Genomic DNA, 16,237 nt, shown 5'->3' with positions numbered 1-16,237 from the left:
CCCATCATTGGCTTCCCATTGCTATCAGGATAAGGTGCTGAGTTAATAAAAAATAAGAGTAAGTCTAAATGTATATTATAATGTATATAATATATAATGTATATAATAAATTTTTATATTTATAAAATATAAATCACAAATTTTACTTTCTAATTGCAGCCACATAGTACATAAGGAAACTATTTTGAGCTTATAGCAAACATCATGGTGGCTTACATCTTTGGCATGTTTGGGTTCCTGGCTATTTGATGCTAATCCAGATGGTTATGCAAATACTTATATTCCCCTTATCTTTATCCTATAGTTTTCTTTAACTGATAAACTCAGTGGAAAAAAGCACAGGCTCCTCGATGGCAGGGACGTTCTCTGTCTCCTTCACATTTATCCCTTAGGCTTAGGCTGTAGGCACATACTGCATGCTCATTTTCCTAATGAACAAATCAGCCAGGTTTAATAACAGCTCAGACAAAGCACTCCTACTACCACCAACAAATATCCTGAGCATCTCCAATGCAAGTTTGCAATATTAACAATATTTAAGTAAATAGATGGTCTTTTATAAAAAAGAAAACACCACTATGGGAGTCATCAGGGAGGAACAAATGCAAGTAAATCAATTACCTTGTTGTTAAAAAGATTAGGCTAAGTGAACCAAAACGTCCCTTGCATTATAAAATTCCAATTCCAGGCACTTGGGTGGCTCAGGCGGTTAAGCGTCCAACTCTTGATTTCTGCTCAGGTCGTGATCTCAGGGTCATGAGATGGAGCCCCAGGTGGGGCTCTACACTGGGCATGGAGCCTGCTTAAGATTCTCTCTTTCCCTCTCCTTCTGCCCCCCCCCCCCACTTGCGGGCACTCATGTGCGTGCTCGCTCTCTCTCTCTCTCTCTCTCTCTCTCAAAAAATTAATAAAAGTCCAAGATTATGTGTTAGGCGTTTAGAATAGCAGGTGTGCGAGCTTACTAAGAAGTAATTGTGGTAGACATAATAATAGTTCCCCAAAGATGTCCACATATGAATCCCCAGGATGTGAATATATTACCTTACATGGCAAAATGAATTTAGCCAGTGTGAATAAGTTAAGGATCTATGCATGGTTAGATTAACCTGGATTATCCAAGTAGGCCCGATCTAATCACAAAGATCCCTCAAGGGGACAAAGGGAGTCAAGGGAGGCAGAGCAAAGATGTGACTATAGAATCAGTGATGTGATTGCTGGCTGGTGTCACAAGTCCAAAACTATGGACAGCATCTAGAAGCTGAAAAAGACAAGGAAACAGATTCTCCTCTAGAGCCTAGAAGGAATGCAGCCCTGTCAACACCTTGATTTTAGTGCCATAAGACCCATTTTGGATTTCTGACCTCCAGGCCTGTAAGATAATAAATTTGTGTTGTTTTAAGCTATTGTTTATAGTAATTTGTTACAGCAGCAATAGGTAACTATGCAACATTTTACTATCACTTATCATAATTGGTTTCCTTGGTAATTTTTTCTGCAGTTTATTTTATGCATTTAAATTTTTTTTCTGTTCCGCCACTTACTAGCTGTTGTGACCTACAGCAAATTATTTCCCCTCTGCTTCTTCTTCTACAAAATGAGACTAAAAAATCCACACCCCAGGGTTGTTGTGAGAATTCAATACGATAATATATGTAAGGATCACAGAGCACCAGGCTCATAGTGGGAACCAACAAAATGTTCTTTCCATTGCCTGTCTCCCCAAACCCTTATGATTATGGATTTCCTAATGAATTTCAAGATAATAATCATGACATTTTCCAGACCTGACCAGTGTTGTTAAGTCTTAATTGTAGCTACTGCTAAAAATATCTAACACCAGTTGCTTAATCTGACTTTGACCTTGAAATATTTAAGTACTGACGGTGTGTTTGGAAGCTTAGTTCCAGTTTTGACTAGTATTTTCTGAATAGCTTTGGCTAAATAATTTATTGTTTCTATTTGCAACATTGTTCCCTTCCTTTTGAGTAACCTTCATTCAGTACATAAGTTCAAATATGATTTATAATTGAGATGGTGATTAAGACAAAAATAAAAATGATAAGGTATTTTTCCAGAAAGGATGCACAATAAATGTCTTCATCTTAATGATTAAATTGTGCTTACTGAACCTCATATTCTGCCATTGTCTTAAATGGTCCTTGGTTGTTAATTAGGCACCTTTGAAATCATTACCCTTTGGGTGTCTATTTGATATCAGGGAAGTGTGACATATTAAGTAGCTAGGTTATCCAGGTGTCAAAGTTCAGTGCATTATAAATCAATAAGTACTTGTCAAATTCCTACTTCACTATCAAATCCTTGAGGGCAGGGATCATGTATTTTTCATTCCTCCCATTTGTGGATGGCGAATTATCTGAAACATATTAAGTTCAGTGACATGTCATCAAAACTTTAAAAGCAGGATAAGAAACCCCCAGATGACAAACAGGTTATATTACAAAGGTTTCCCTTTCCTTAACATAGTTTTCTATAGAAATATGTATGTGTTTATTTAGAAATAACTATGTAAATAGTAATGTAATAGAAATATATTAATAGTCATAACATATTAACAATGTATACTTATAAGTAGCTATCATGTTACATGTATGTGAAGTTTCCAAGCTGGCCCATAAACTCCAATTGACCCCATAATAAATAAAGTAACCAGACTGCTACTTTATTTTAAATATCATTAGATATATTTTAATATATGATAAGACTCTTAAGGATTGTCACTAGGCCAGGTTTCCCTCCAAAGCAAAACTCTGATTCACAGCCACTGTCTAATTCCCCAAGCAAGATGCTGAGGCTGGATTGGGGCTTAGGAGAGAGACAGAAGGCATAGGGCATTCTTATGAGTAGTACTCTGATGGCAGGAAAAGGGGACTAAGAGACTTTAGTTTGCACTAATCTAGCTCCCAGGAAATAATACTAATAACAGCCTCTGCCAAAGTTAGTCTTTCTGATTTATAATGCATTTTCATGTGCAATAGGCATTTATAACCTGGGGTCTGTGGGATGTCTAGTGGGTCTGTGGAAGGAGTCCTGAAGTTCAAGAGAGACTCTTCTGAATGATTGGCCAAGTCTAGACTATCTGTACACTTTTTTTAGACAGGATCATTCTCAAAGGGCTCTGTGACTCAAACAAGTTAATAGCCCAAGAGACATGGTCTCACTTGCCCCCATAACCACTTGGTGGGGGAAATAATGTAGGCATTATTATCTTGGGGTCCTCCCCCAATCAGAAGCCATCGGTAACAGGTAATGGCCCCACAAAGTTCACCAGCCAGCTGCCCAAGTGAGCAGGGGTCAAAGTGCACAGGAGTGTGAGCAGGACAGGTGGCTAGTGAGGGAAGGACTGGAAGGAATAAGAATTCCCACAGGGTAATCTTGTGAGAAAGTGGAAAGAAGAAAGGGGAGATGGAATGGACTCGAAGGAATGAGAGAAGCCTGAAAAATAGTAAGGCTGTATTTTTATCCAAGGGACACAAAAAATACCTGTAAAAGGCACAGTCACTCCCTCAAGGAGCTCATACCCTTGATGGAGCATGGAGAAGTTGGGGTAAACAGAAAGAACTGTAAGTTGACTAAAAGGAAGGACTATTTTATGGATCCCACAGTAATGATGTCAGTGGACATAGTAGGGGCTCAGTAAACATTTTGTTTGTTTATCATGTTGACGGTAGACACCATGAGAATAAAAATAGAGTTAGTGATCAATGTGTGGTACTGTTCACTGCCACACATGTTTAGATAAAGCATGGAATAACAGTGGGAAAGCCAGAGAGCCAAGACCACTTTGGCTGTACCAGAAAATATGGGTAATATTTTTATGAAACAAAGATGCAGTCAAGGGAATGTTTAGATAAATATTGGGGAATATAGTGATATTTGTCTGATTAAAACTCAGGGAGTGAAAGCAGGAAGGGAGCCCTTTGAATACAAATTCCTCATGTGACAGGGGAGGTGATATGCCCATTACATAGGAAGTTCAAGGCTATACTCAGCTCTCTTGACTCCTGGACTTAAAATTTCTCCACTACTCCATGCTGCCATGTTGGAAAGTAGTGAGAAATAAGGCTAGTGTAGATAAGGTGGGGCCTGATAAGCAGGGCATTATATCTGGGAATAGAGGTTTGGGTATTGAAAATCCAAGGTGTGAATAGAGGAGCATCATAGAGGAGACATTGGCCAGTGGAGGAAAACTAATCCTGGGTTTACACAATGAAGAAAGAAGTAGTTCCATTCTACAGTCAGTAAACATCTGATGGTTTGGCAAGTACCCAGCATCAGAATGAGAAATTTGGCATCTGGGGATTTAACGTAAACACTAAAGATAACCGGGGCACACAGTGGGGTGGCCCAGACCTTGGACAGCAGCCGCCTGAGCCTAAAGGATGATGGGTGTCAGCCAAATATTCCTGAGCATCAAAGGCACATCCCAGCCACAGCACAGAAAGCACTGATAGATTGGATGCCCATGGATGCACAGAGCAATTTCACATGCTTGGTGCATGAGTGGAGAAATGACCCATTAAAGAAAGTCTTATTAATCATTATCTTTAGCTATGTGACTCTTGATTTCTTCCCCAAGCTCTGTAAGATGCCTTGTGCCTGAGATACTAGCTTCACAATATAGCCTTCCACAGTCGTAGACAACATGTTTCCCACATCTAAGATTCATGTGATGGCAAATCCATCACTTTAACCATTTTTAACCATTCCTTGACATTGTTTAGAATGGCTGCAAGCTTTTCCTTGACAATGGTCACAGTGACTGAATCACAGATTTCCATAACACATCTCCATTGACAGAAAAGGCAGATCATTAGGACATCCCTATATTTTTGTTTTAAAGGCAGAGTAGTCAGGATTCAAGGTGTTTTTCAGGAATGATTTACATACGGTAAAATGCACTCTACCTCAGTATAAGTTCAGTGAGATTTCGTGAAGGCATGCCACCCAACTTACCCATGCTCCTGTAAACTACAGAACATTTCAATCACCCCAGGTAGTTTCCTCACACCCGCTCCTAATCAAATTCTGCCCCATGCCAGGCAATTGGTGTTCTGACTTCTATTGGCATAAATCAGGTCTGCCTGTTCTAGAACCTCATATAAGCAGAATCAGGAATGGATACTATTACCTTGCCTGGCTTTTTCACTCAGCATACTGTTCTTCAGTATTTGTCCATGTTTCTGTATGTGTGTCAGTAGTTTGTTCTTTTTGTTTTTGAGCAGTATGTCATTGTATAAATATACCACAATTTGTTTTTCCATTCTCCTGTTGATGGACATTTGGAGGGTTTCCAGATTTTGGAAATTATTAATAAAGCAGCTATGAACAATCTTGTACTAGGTTTTTGTGGACATATGATTTCATTTCTCTTGAATAAACACATAAAAGTGACTATGTTGGGCATAGGACAGATACCTGTTTATCTACAAGAAACTGATTATTTATAAGAAACTGATTATTTATGAGAAGATTATTTATTTATAATAAACTATTACTTATAAGAAACTGATGGTTTTCCAGAGAGATTATATCATTTTACATTTGCACCAGCAACATATGAGGATTTTAATTGTTCCATATCCTTGCCAACATTTGGTGTTGTCAGTATTTTTCATTTTAGCCATTCTAGTAGGTGTGTATTGGTGTCTCATTATGATTTCAATTTGCCCTTGCATGATTAAAGTTATATTGAGCACTTTTATATGTGTTTATTGACCATTATACGTCTTTGTGTGCAATATGTCTATTTATGTGTGTGCTAATTTTTTGGGTGGTAGGGTATTTTGTCTTTTTGTTTTTGACTTGCTAGAGAACTTTATGTGGCACTGTGAATATTTTCTCCCCATCGATTTTTTGATAAGCAGAAAATTTTTATTTTCATGATGTCTAATTTACCAGGTTTCTTCTTTTTTTTCTTTTAGAAATTATTATTTTTTATTATAATGTTCAGTTAGCCAACAGGTTTTCTTCTTCTATGATTAGTGCTTTTTGTGTTCCAAGAAATCTTTGTCTATGCCAAGTTACAAAGTTACTTTGCTAAGCACTGAGAGATACAGTGATGAACATGACAGCAAAATCTCTGACCTGCATGAAAGAGCTGGAGATACACATTATATAAGTAATGAACAAATGAAGAAGGTCACAAGTTGTGGGAACATACTGAGGAAATTAGCAAGATATTGAAGAAAAGCAACCTGGAAAAGGGCACTTCAGACAAGGGGGACCAGGAACGCTCTGAATGAAGAAGTAACATTTGAGCTGAGACGTAAAGATGAAGAGGAGGGAGCCATATGAAGACCTGAGGAAGAGCATCCCCTAGAGAGGAAGCCGATGAAAATGCTGACAGATGGCAAAGAGCTTAGGCCATTCTGTGGGACTGGGCAGGCCAGACCATACCGGGCTTTCTGGCACGTGTAAGTTAAATTTTATCCTAAGAACAATGGGAGACATTGAGCGGTTTTGAGCTGGGGGAGAGACATGATCAGATTCATGTTTTAAAAAGAGAACTCTGGCTCTGCATAGAGAATGAATTCTAGGTACAACTGGGGCTTCCAGTTTCAAGCTAGAGTCATCTGGGCAGAAGATAATGGTGAAGACAATGAGGGTGGAGAGCTGGGGGCATACCCAAAGTATCTTTTGGACCTAGAATGGACAGCACTCGCTGAAGGTCTGGTTGTAGAGGAATGAGAAAGGAAGAATGTCAGGATGACTCCTGCAACTTGTTCTTGAAGGCTGGGCAGGCGGCGATGCCATTTTCTGGATGGAGCAAACTGAAGGAGGCTGCCCCGTAGTCTCTCCATGGCACCCTGTGAGCTGATGGGGTGCAGACAGGAATGTCGGTCTACAATGTGCTCCCCTCCCTTCAGTAATAAGAAATACCAGTGGCCAACTTGGCCTCATCTTCTGAAATTCTCCTAATGACTCTGTGAGGTGGGTTCTATAATACCCTGAGACAGAAAACAGGCAAGAAAGTAAGCAACACCAACAAGGTCCCAGCATGGATGACCTCCTCCCTCTTCTTTTTCCTCCTCTTCTTCTTCTTCTTCTCCCCCTCCTCCTTCTTCTTCCCCTTCCCCTTCCCTTTCCCCTTCCCCTTCCTCTTCCTCCTCCTCCTCCTTCTTGCCATGGGAGATAATTTGTTTATTTTTTTATTATTTTTAAGATTTTATTTATTCATTTATTTGAGAGAGTGAGAGAGAGAGAGCATATGAGAGGGGGGAGGGTCAGAGGGAGAAGCAGACTCCCCGCTGAGCAGGGAGCCCGATGCAGGACTCGATCCCGGGACTCCAGGATCATGACCTGAGCCAAAGGCAGTCGCTTAACCAACTGAGCCACCCAGGCGCCTGATAATTTGTTTATTTATGCAATGAATGAAAACACATCTCTGAGCATCTTCCATGACGAGGCATTGCTCTGGAGTGATGATGATGACAATGATGATGAAGCAACAGCCAGAAAGTTTTAAATTCTCACTATGTGCAGGCAGTTTGTTGAGGACTTCACATACATAAAATTCTGGAACTCTCCAGCAGTTCTGTGAGAGGTATAATTATTGTCACCCAAGTAAAGATACACTGAAGCTCAGAGAGCTTAAGTGACTTGCCTTGGGTAACGTGGTAGAAATGATGAAGCCTGGGTGGAAATCTCCCCGAAAGAACTCCTGAAAAACCTAAATCTGTGTCTGTCCTTCTGACCTCTGTCCCCTCCTCATCTCGCACAGCACCTCGTGTAGTGTAGGTGCTCCTTGTTGAGCACCTGAACGTGCTTTTTAAACCTGCTCTGCCGGACCATTCGGATGGTGTGTGTGTGCGTTGGAGGGGCCTGTGGGGTCACTTTGAGAGAAGCCACTCTGGTGGCTGGAATTTAAAAGACAGTTAGGAGCCCCAGAACGTCTGGACTAGATAGAGCATTTTAAGCCATCCAGCTGGGCATCATTCATTTTCTTGTGAGGAAACTGGAGTGCAAAGAATTTAGCTCCACACTGTTAACTTACTGGTGCGGGAACTGAGGGCCAGATCATTTAGGTGAAACACACCCCGGGTCGCACAGTTATTAACTGGCCGAGCTGCTGCGTCCACAGGCCCAGCTGTGTCTCTCCCTGACAGGTGTGCCCTGGATTCCGCAGCGACGCCCCGCGCAACTGCCCTCAGGACGCAGCGCACGTGAGGATCGCTTCGCCTGGGCTCACATCACACCCGGCTTGCGTCATCCTGCACAGGTTAGTGAGTCTCTCTGGGACGCAGCTTCATCACCAGCGGAGCAGGTAGAAGGCATGGCTCAAGGTCCGTTGTGCAGGTTATGCAAAATGGTAAGTAAGGCTTTCGTAGGACAAGGCCTGACAGCCATACTCAGAATAAATAATTCAGAATAAATAGATGTGTTAGACCATATTTTGAAGTATTTATTTCTAAGTTTTGGCTTTTCTCGGGTACCCCCTTTTCCCTCTGTTCCCACTCACATTTACAAGGCTTATTGCTTGTGACCTCGGGAGGGATGTAACAGGAGAGAGCAGGACTGGCCTGCCTGGCTTCCTGAAATTCTTCCCCAAAGCCCAATCCCCAGAATCAGAGCAGAATCCCAGGTACGTGCTAATAGTCTGGGCAAGAAGCCTGGGGGCAAAACTGAAAAGGGAAATTCAGCAAAAATGTGGGAGTAGGGGAGGGAGGGACACCTGGGCGGCTCAGTCGGTTAAATGTCAGCCTTTGGCTCTGGTCATGATCCCAGGGTCATGATCCCGGGGTCCTGGGATGGAGCCCCATGTCAGGCTCCCTGCTTAGCGGGGAGTCTGTTTCTCCCTCTCCATCTGCCCCTCCCCCCTGCTCGTGCTCACTCTCACATAAATAAATAAAATCTTAAAAAAAAAATGTGGGAGCGGGGTGGGGGTGGCAGGGATGAGAGAGAATGGTTCTGTTGGTCCTGAGTGAAGAGCGAAGCAGGTCCCACGTCCTGGAATGGCCCCTGGATTTTGTCTAGGCACATGGAAAATGCAGGAAGCCTCCTGAAAAAGTGCCCGACCCACCCAAGTATGGTGGGGATGCCAAGAAGCCACACAGACGCACGCAAGTATAGTCACAGCCGACCAGAACCCCCATTTCCCTGTACTTTGGTACCATCATCATATTGAAATCATGTCAAAATTCAGTGTTCAGAGCGTCCCCAAAACCATGGCCCAATCCTCAGTGGGGAGAACCCCAGGAATGAGTTTAATTTCCTATCGGCTGGGAGGAAGAGAAACTTTAGGTTAAAAATGAAGTTGAATTATAGAGAATAAAGCAATCACTGCTTATCCCAAATATAGTGGATAAGTGTCCGGGACCACTTGTGGTAAAGGGGAGGGAACTCTGCCAGCATCTTGCACCCCACACGCCCCCCAGCATATGCTAGTGGGGCCCAGGGCTGAGAAGGAGAGTAGTGCAAGCTCAGTCCTTTCTCCAGGCAACCCCAAGGCATTCCCAGAACAGCCAGCAGCAGATTCAGGTTCGGTGGGGGCCTGGGATTTAGAAATTTGTGGCCGTCTTTATGGGGTCAAAGAGTATAAACTACCAGTTATAAGATAAATAAGTCAGAGGGATATAATGTAGAGCATGGTGACTACAGCTAATATGACTGTGTTGCATATCTGAAAGCTCCTAAGAGAGTAGATCTGAAAAAGTCCTCATGGCAAGAAAACACAATTTGTAACTGTGTGTGGTGACGGATGTTACCTAAACTCTTGTGGTGATCATTCCACACTATATGCAAGCATGGAATCATTACGTTGTGCCCCTGAAACTAATATAATGTTATATGTCAATTATGCCTCCAAAAATGGGGGGGAAAAAGAATACAAAATTACAAATATAAAAATAGGAACAAAAGCAAATATGTATCTAGAATAAGAAAAGAAATCCCAACATATTGCTACTTTAAAAAAAAAAAAACCTCACAAATATCACAAACATTACAAAACAGAAAAATAACAGTATTGTTCTTAAGTGTTTAAGGCACCTAAATAAGACCTTTTCTTCATATTTAGCTGCATATCCTTTGATTCCCTCTACATGTGACAACAATTTTATAGTATCCTTTTCTACATAGAGAGTAGGAATATGACTCAGTCTCTCCTCTAACATGGTTGATTGACATTTGTTTTTGTGATCGGGGATTGGAATGTATAAAACATGCAACTTCAGAGAACTCTTGCTGGTCTTATTATTGCTGCTAGTTTGTGGCCTACAAGCATAAAAATTCTGATAAACTCAAATGTGTGTGTTGCCATCTAGTTTTTTTTAAAGATTTCATTTATTTCTTAGAGAGAGAGCATGAGTGGGAATGGGGGTGGAGGGGTAGAGGGAGAAGCAGGCTCCCCACTGAGCGGGGAGCCTGATGTGGGGCTGGATCCCAGGACCCTGAGATCATGATCTGAGCTGAAAGCAGACGCCTAACCGACTGAGCCACCCAGGGACCCTGCCATCTAATTTTTTTTTTAAGATTTTATTTATTTATTTGAGAGAGAGAGAATGAGAGACAGAGAGCATGAGAGGGAGGAAGGTCAGAGGGAGAAGCAGACTCCCTGCCGAGCAGAGAGCCCGATGCGGAACTCGATCCCGGGACTCCAGGATCATGACCTGAGCCGAAGGCAGTCGCTTAACCAACTGAGCCACCCAGGCGCCCCCCGCCATCTAATTTTTAATTTAAAAAACATACATTTTATTGATGTATACAATAGTGACCAAACAGGATTTTAATTTTTTCATCTGTGGGGCATTAATTAAGAGCAAAGAGCAAATGACTGTCTCGCTTGGTTTTATGCAGACGAAACGAAGTTGCATTGATCTCTTTTAAATGTTTTTTTTTTAAGATTTTATTTATTTATTTGACAGAGAGAGACACAGCGAGAGAGGGAACACAAGCAGGGGGAGCGGGAGAGGGAGAAGCAGGCTTCCTGCCAAGCAGGTTGCCAGATGCGGAGCTCGATCCCAGGACCCTGGGATCACGACCTGAGCCGAAGGCAGACGCTTAATGACTGAGCCACCCAGGCGCCCCTCTTTTAAATGTTTTTATGTGAAAAGTATGTTTGGCCCCTGCTCTATGATTTCCAGGCCTGAATTGCATCAATGTAGTTGACATAGGGGAGTGTGACTCTGGACTTTTCTTTTGTTCTTTAGGTTTACACAAGAACTGTAATGTTTTGGAAGATCCTCAGCCAGCAGCCGCTTGGTTTTAAAATTTCTTGATCAAAAAATAGAAACATGTTGTCAGAGAAATCACCTATTTGTCCTTTTTAAGACTAATGAGTTGAGTGACAGGACATTCTTTTGGAAACTCTGAGAAAGGCCAAAGTGAGACCTAAGCATCAGGTAAGACCTCGTCTACTCTCCGTGCTACTGACATTGGAGAGCCAGGCTGTCCTTTTATTCTTTTCCTTCTTGCTCTCGGTTTTGTGTTCTTGTCCTACAGGAAGTTCCCTCTTGCAGGAATTTCACGCTTTTGCTCTATTCTGCCAAAAGGGAATCTAACCCAGAAAAGTTGAGTACTCCTGAGGTTGGATGATGAATGGTATAATGATTAAGACATGGAGGCTAGAACACAGACCTGAAGCAAGATTCTTGCTTTGAAATTCCACCAAAACAGCTTAATGAGTGCTGTGTGTTTTTGAATGGGAAGCATGTGTCTCAGTGAGTTGAACTTGTGTTGAATGTGATGTTTCACTAAATATCCTACTCTCGGGATGCCTGGCTGGCTCAGTCAGTAGAACATGTGACTCTTGATCTCCGGGTCATGCGTTCAAGCTCCATGTTGGGTGTAGAGATTACTTAAAAGATATATATATCCTATTCCTAAGCTCTTTTCTAATGTATGGCACATTTATAATGAATGTGCTGTGTTATCTAGTATATTCTGAACCGAATGTTAATCAGACATTGTTGAGAACTGAAGCCTCCATTTAAAAGTATGCATGCCTGAAGGTTAAAAGAAGCTTTCTGCACACTAGAAACTTGGTTTCTCCTCCATGACTCACATCCTTCAAGTGCCCAGCATCAGAAAACATGCTCACATCACCATGGAACACCTGGTCCTGTATTTCTGTGTCAAGAGGCCGGGTGAATCCAGCGGCTAGCCATACAATTATCTCTGAAATTCCTAAACCTGAATGGCTAGCAAGCACTTAACTACACACAGAAGAGAATGCGATCACATAAATGTATCCCACTAAACCAGACTAAATGTATCCCATCTTTTTTTTTTTTAAGATTTTATTTATTTATTTGACAGAGAGACATAGGGAGAGAGGGAACAGAAGCAGGGGGAGTGGGAGAGGGAGAAGCGGGCTTCCCGTGGAGCAGGGAGCCTGACCCAGGGCTCGATCCAGGACCCTGAGATCATGACCTGAGCCAAAGGCAGCCGCTTAACCGACTGAGCCACCCAGGCGCGCCTAAATGTATCCCATCTTAACTTCACCTACTGACTCCCCAAGATGCCCACATCCACACCCTACCAGAGAGGAAGGTGGCATGGAGCGACACAGCGATCTTAACCATTTGTGGGTAAGTCATCTTACTTTTGCAAATCTTACAAAAGCACATGACCCTGTGAAACCACTGTGAAAGGCATCACCCAGGGTCCAGGATCTTCGGAAGGAGCCCATGCACCTGACGGGACCTGAAGCTTAAGCTTTGTCACCATCACAGTAGATCCGCTTCTCAGAACAGGAAAGTGACTCACAAGCTAATGCTGTCCAAAGGTGAAATTTTGTGTGAATGGAGCCACGGTGCCTTAATTCAGCTGGGTGAGATGGTTCACATTTAGTCCCCTGAGAGCAGAACAGCCTGACTCTGGAAACTCATTTCCAGACGAATAGTCCTTGCCCAGGCACTGTGCTGAGCGTCAGGCCAGAGAGAAGGAAACAAGGTCCCCTGCTCTTGAGGGGGTCACTGTTGGCGAAGTGGATCTCTGTACCCTGTGGCACGTGCTACGTGTGAGAAATGAGGAGATTTTAATGGGACATTAGCAGAGGCATGGATTCCTTCAGATGGAGGGAGTGGTGGTGGGGAGGGAGGCAGAATGGCGGGGGAAGGAGGAGGGGGTGATGCCTGAGCTGAATTCAGGGGTAAGGAGTGTTTAGGTGGAGAGGAAGGATAGAAATGCTCTTCTGCCTTCTCTCTGGGCTGGGATAGGTCATCTTCTGCAGTGATTTCCTAAAGCCTAAAGGTGGATGGACCAGCCAGGTGTGTGAAAAACATCCAGTGGGCAGAAGGAAGATGGAGAGTGTGTTCAGAGAGTACTCACTGCAGCCATACAAAGAAAGTGATGAAATCCCTAAGCCCTCCCTTTGGAAATGTCACCAGTCTCTTTGCCCAGGAAAGCACCCCCTGGTGGCGACACCTAGTAATACAAACACACTCAGCCAGCCTCTCTAAAAAGCCCCCCCTTTTCACCTGCACCTCTCTAACCCAGAGAGCTCTAAACTATGCATCTGTGTATCTTACGTATAAATCTTGGAAAAGAGTTACAGTGCTAATATACTAATATACTTCATTACATATATGCAGATAGAGAAATTAAAGATACGGGACACAAAAAATGAATTGAAAGAAGAAAACTTTAGTATTTCCCCTCCCCCCCCCACTGGGACCATCATGCATACTCATGGGGCACGCGGCATCATTTTGGAGACCTCCAAAAACTGGTAGGTCACTTGTGCTTGACAGCAGCATGGGGCAGGGGGTAAAAATGTAGACTCAGGAGTCAGTTGGTCTGGATGTGAACTTTGGCTGCACCACTTCCTAGCTCGGTGACAATGGTCATATCCTTTTTTAAAAAACATGAATGATAATTGTAAACACCTCACAGAGTTCTTGGAGAGGTTCCTTAATAGAAAACATTGAAATTAGTGCCTGGCACATGGTAAGCACTTTATAAATGTTACCTATTATTTTCCTCAGTGCCACTATTAAAAATACTTTTAAATCTGGGGCACCCGGCTGGCTCAGAATATGGAGCTTGAGACTCTTGATCTCAGAGTTGTGAGATCGAGCCCCACATTGGGCTTGGAGCCTACTTTAAAAAAATTCTTTTATATCTTCTTTTTTTTTTTTTTAACATTGTCCTTAAAAAATTTTTTAAAAACCCAGGTGGGGGGAAAAGGAAAGAGACGTCTGGAAGGACCTCCTGAAAAAGATGATTCCCAGTTGAATTCAAATTTTCAGAGCTTGCTGAGTGAAAGTGAAAGCAGTAAGAGTCAGCTCAGTCCTTTCTTAGCTAAACTATGTTATTAAAACTTCTTCACACAAGTTAGTCTTTGCTCTTACGTCTCCTTCCTGTCTTTCATCCAAACTCCTCTCCAGAGCCTCTTTGTTGTTTCCAGGGGGCTTTTTCACTTACTGCCTAGAGGAATGTCACTTAATGGCTGATGTTTGTTCACTCTCCCTTATGTCTCCTCGATTTAGCCCCATAATCAAAAAGTAAAGCCAGTCCACCCTGCAGTCAGGGTGGCTTAGGGACCCCTTTCTGTCCCAGAGGGGTTGGCAGAAGTCCAAGGGGTAGGCACTTCTCTTGATCTGCCCTATTCTTTCTGCCTCATCTTGCTCACAGAGCCTAGAAATATTGTGCCCATATTGAAGCCTCAAGGATAAAAGGGTCACACTAAGACTGAGAAGGAGCCTGGTTTACTGGGGAGTTCCCTGAACCGATACACAAGCCCTGAAGTGCTTTTCATATTTAAAAAATATCTACCTCCCTACCCACTGCTGAGCTGCTGTTTGTTGGGAGTTTTATTACTTGCTGCCAAACACATTCATGTATCTGGATTGGCCGTGTCAGTAAGGGATGTCTAATAGAGCTGAATGGAGAATGGTAGGCCCCCTGAGGAGGCCTGGACATCCAAACCATTAGAAACCCAAGAACTTGGGGTGCCTGGGTGGTTCAGTCAGTTGGGTGTCTGGCTCTTGGTTTCCGCTCATGTCATGATCTCAAAGGTCCTAGGATCAAGCCCAGTGGCATCGGGATCTGGCTCCGCGCTCAGCGGGGAGTCTACTTGAAAATTCTCTCCCCCTGCCCCTCTCCCCAATCCTGCTCACTCTCTCGCTCTCTCTTTAAAATAAATAAATCTTAAAAAAGAAAGAAAGAAAGAAAGAAAGAAAGAAAGAAAGAAAGAAAGAAAGAAAGAAAGAAAGAAAGAAAGAAAGAAGGAAAGAAAGAAAGAAAGAACTTTACTCAAAGGCTGCAACTACTTTGGTGCTGATTGTTGCTGCCATCTAGTGGCAACAACTTGGAACTAAAACGCTCCCTTGGGCCATAAACTGTTTTTCCTGTACATCTTTCTTCAACAACTTGGAACTAAAACGCTCCCTTGGGCCATAAACTGTTTTTCCCTTACATCTTTCTTCTTCCATCGTTCACTCGTTCATTCATTCACTCCCTCACTCACTTATGTGTTCATTCTATGGATACTTTCTGAGAATGTACTATATGTGACGGGTCTTCATAAATACAATAAGGAAATACAGTAATGGGGGAAATCCAGCTCCTTACCCCCTTGAAACTTACACACTTGTGGGACGATAGCCATTAATCCAATTTAAAAATGAAAAAAATATGACTGGAAAGGGTTCTAAGAGAAGAACATGGTGCTATGAGAATCACTGGTAAGGATTTTCCTTACTGGGGAGATGGATAGGAGGTTAGAGAAGGCTTTCCTGAGGATGTTCTGACTGGTCTTGGGAAGGGAATTATCTGGGCAGTGAGACCAGTCATGAAAGTGAGCTGCAGCAAAGGGAGGGAGTGTGTTGAGTACATGGGAAGAAGAGAGGACAATGTGTTTAGATTAGCACTTAATACTAGGCATTCTAGTTTTTGAATTGGGACTATGGTTATGAATTATAATGACCAGAAAATTATTTTACCTGATAATAAGCTAAAAGGATACAGACTAACAGACAACTACAGAACATTCCACACCAACAGCAGAACACCCATTCTTCTGAAGTGCACCTGGAACATTCTCCAAGATAGACCATATGCTAGGTCATAAAATAAAGCCTCGATAACCCTAAAAGGATTGAAAGTATACATAGTATGTTCTCTGGCCACGATGGAATGAAATTACTAATGGATTAAAGTGAGAACTTTTTAAATAAAAATTTTATTAAATCTTGTTATTTTTGAGTTTTTATAAACTTAATTACAAAGTCTCAAGCTCTGAGTATCATAATATGAATTATTCAAAGCCCACGTA

General features: G+C 42.4%; 1 long non-coding RNA gene across 2 annotated transcripts in view; it reads left to right on the top strand.

Moving 5' to 3' along the window:
• LOC123858739 (uncharacterized) overlaps nucleotides 1-16,237 on the top strand; it is a 43,841-nt gene that overhangs the window by 25,268 nt on the left and 2,336 nt on the right. The window contains exons 3-4 of one of the 2 annotated variants that reach the window (XR_010410521.1): nucleotides 8,127-8,239; nucleotides 11,169-11,360. This is a non-coding gene — a long non-coding RNA (uncharacterized LOC123858739). Of the gene's footprint in view, nucleotides 1-8,126; nucleotides 8,240-11,168; nucleotides 12,275-16,237 lie in introns of those variants that run through there. The other variant, XR_010410522.1, reaches the window with a different exon arrangement.

This window comes from Mirounga angustirostris, unplaced genomic scaffold, assembly GCF_029215605.1.
Source record: "Mirounga angustirostris isolate CCGP_5_RB_7025 unplaced genomic scaffold, mMirAng1.0.hap1 SCAF_4, whole genome shotgun sequence".
Lineage (NCBI taxonomy): Eukaryota > Metazoa > Chordata > Mammalia > Carnivora > Phocidae > Mirounga > Mirounga angustirostris.
This window is presented reverse-complemented; position numbering and strand designations above follow the sequence as displayed.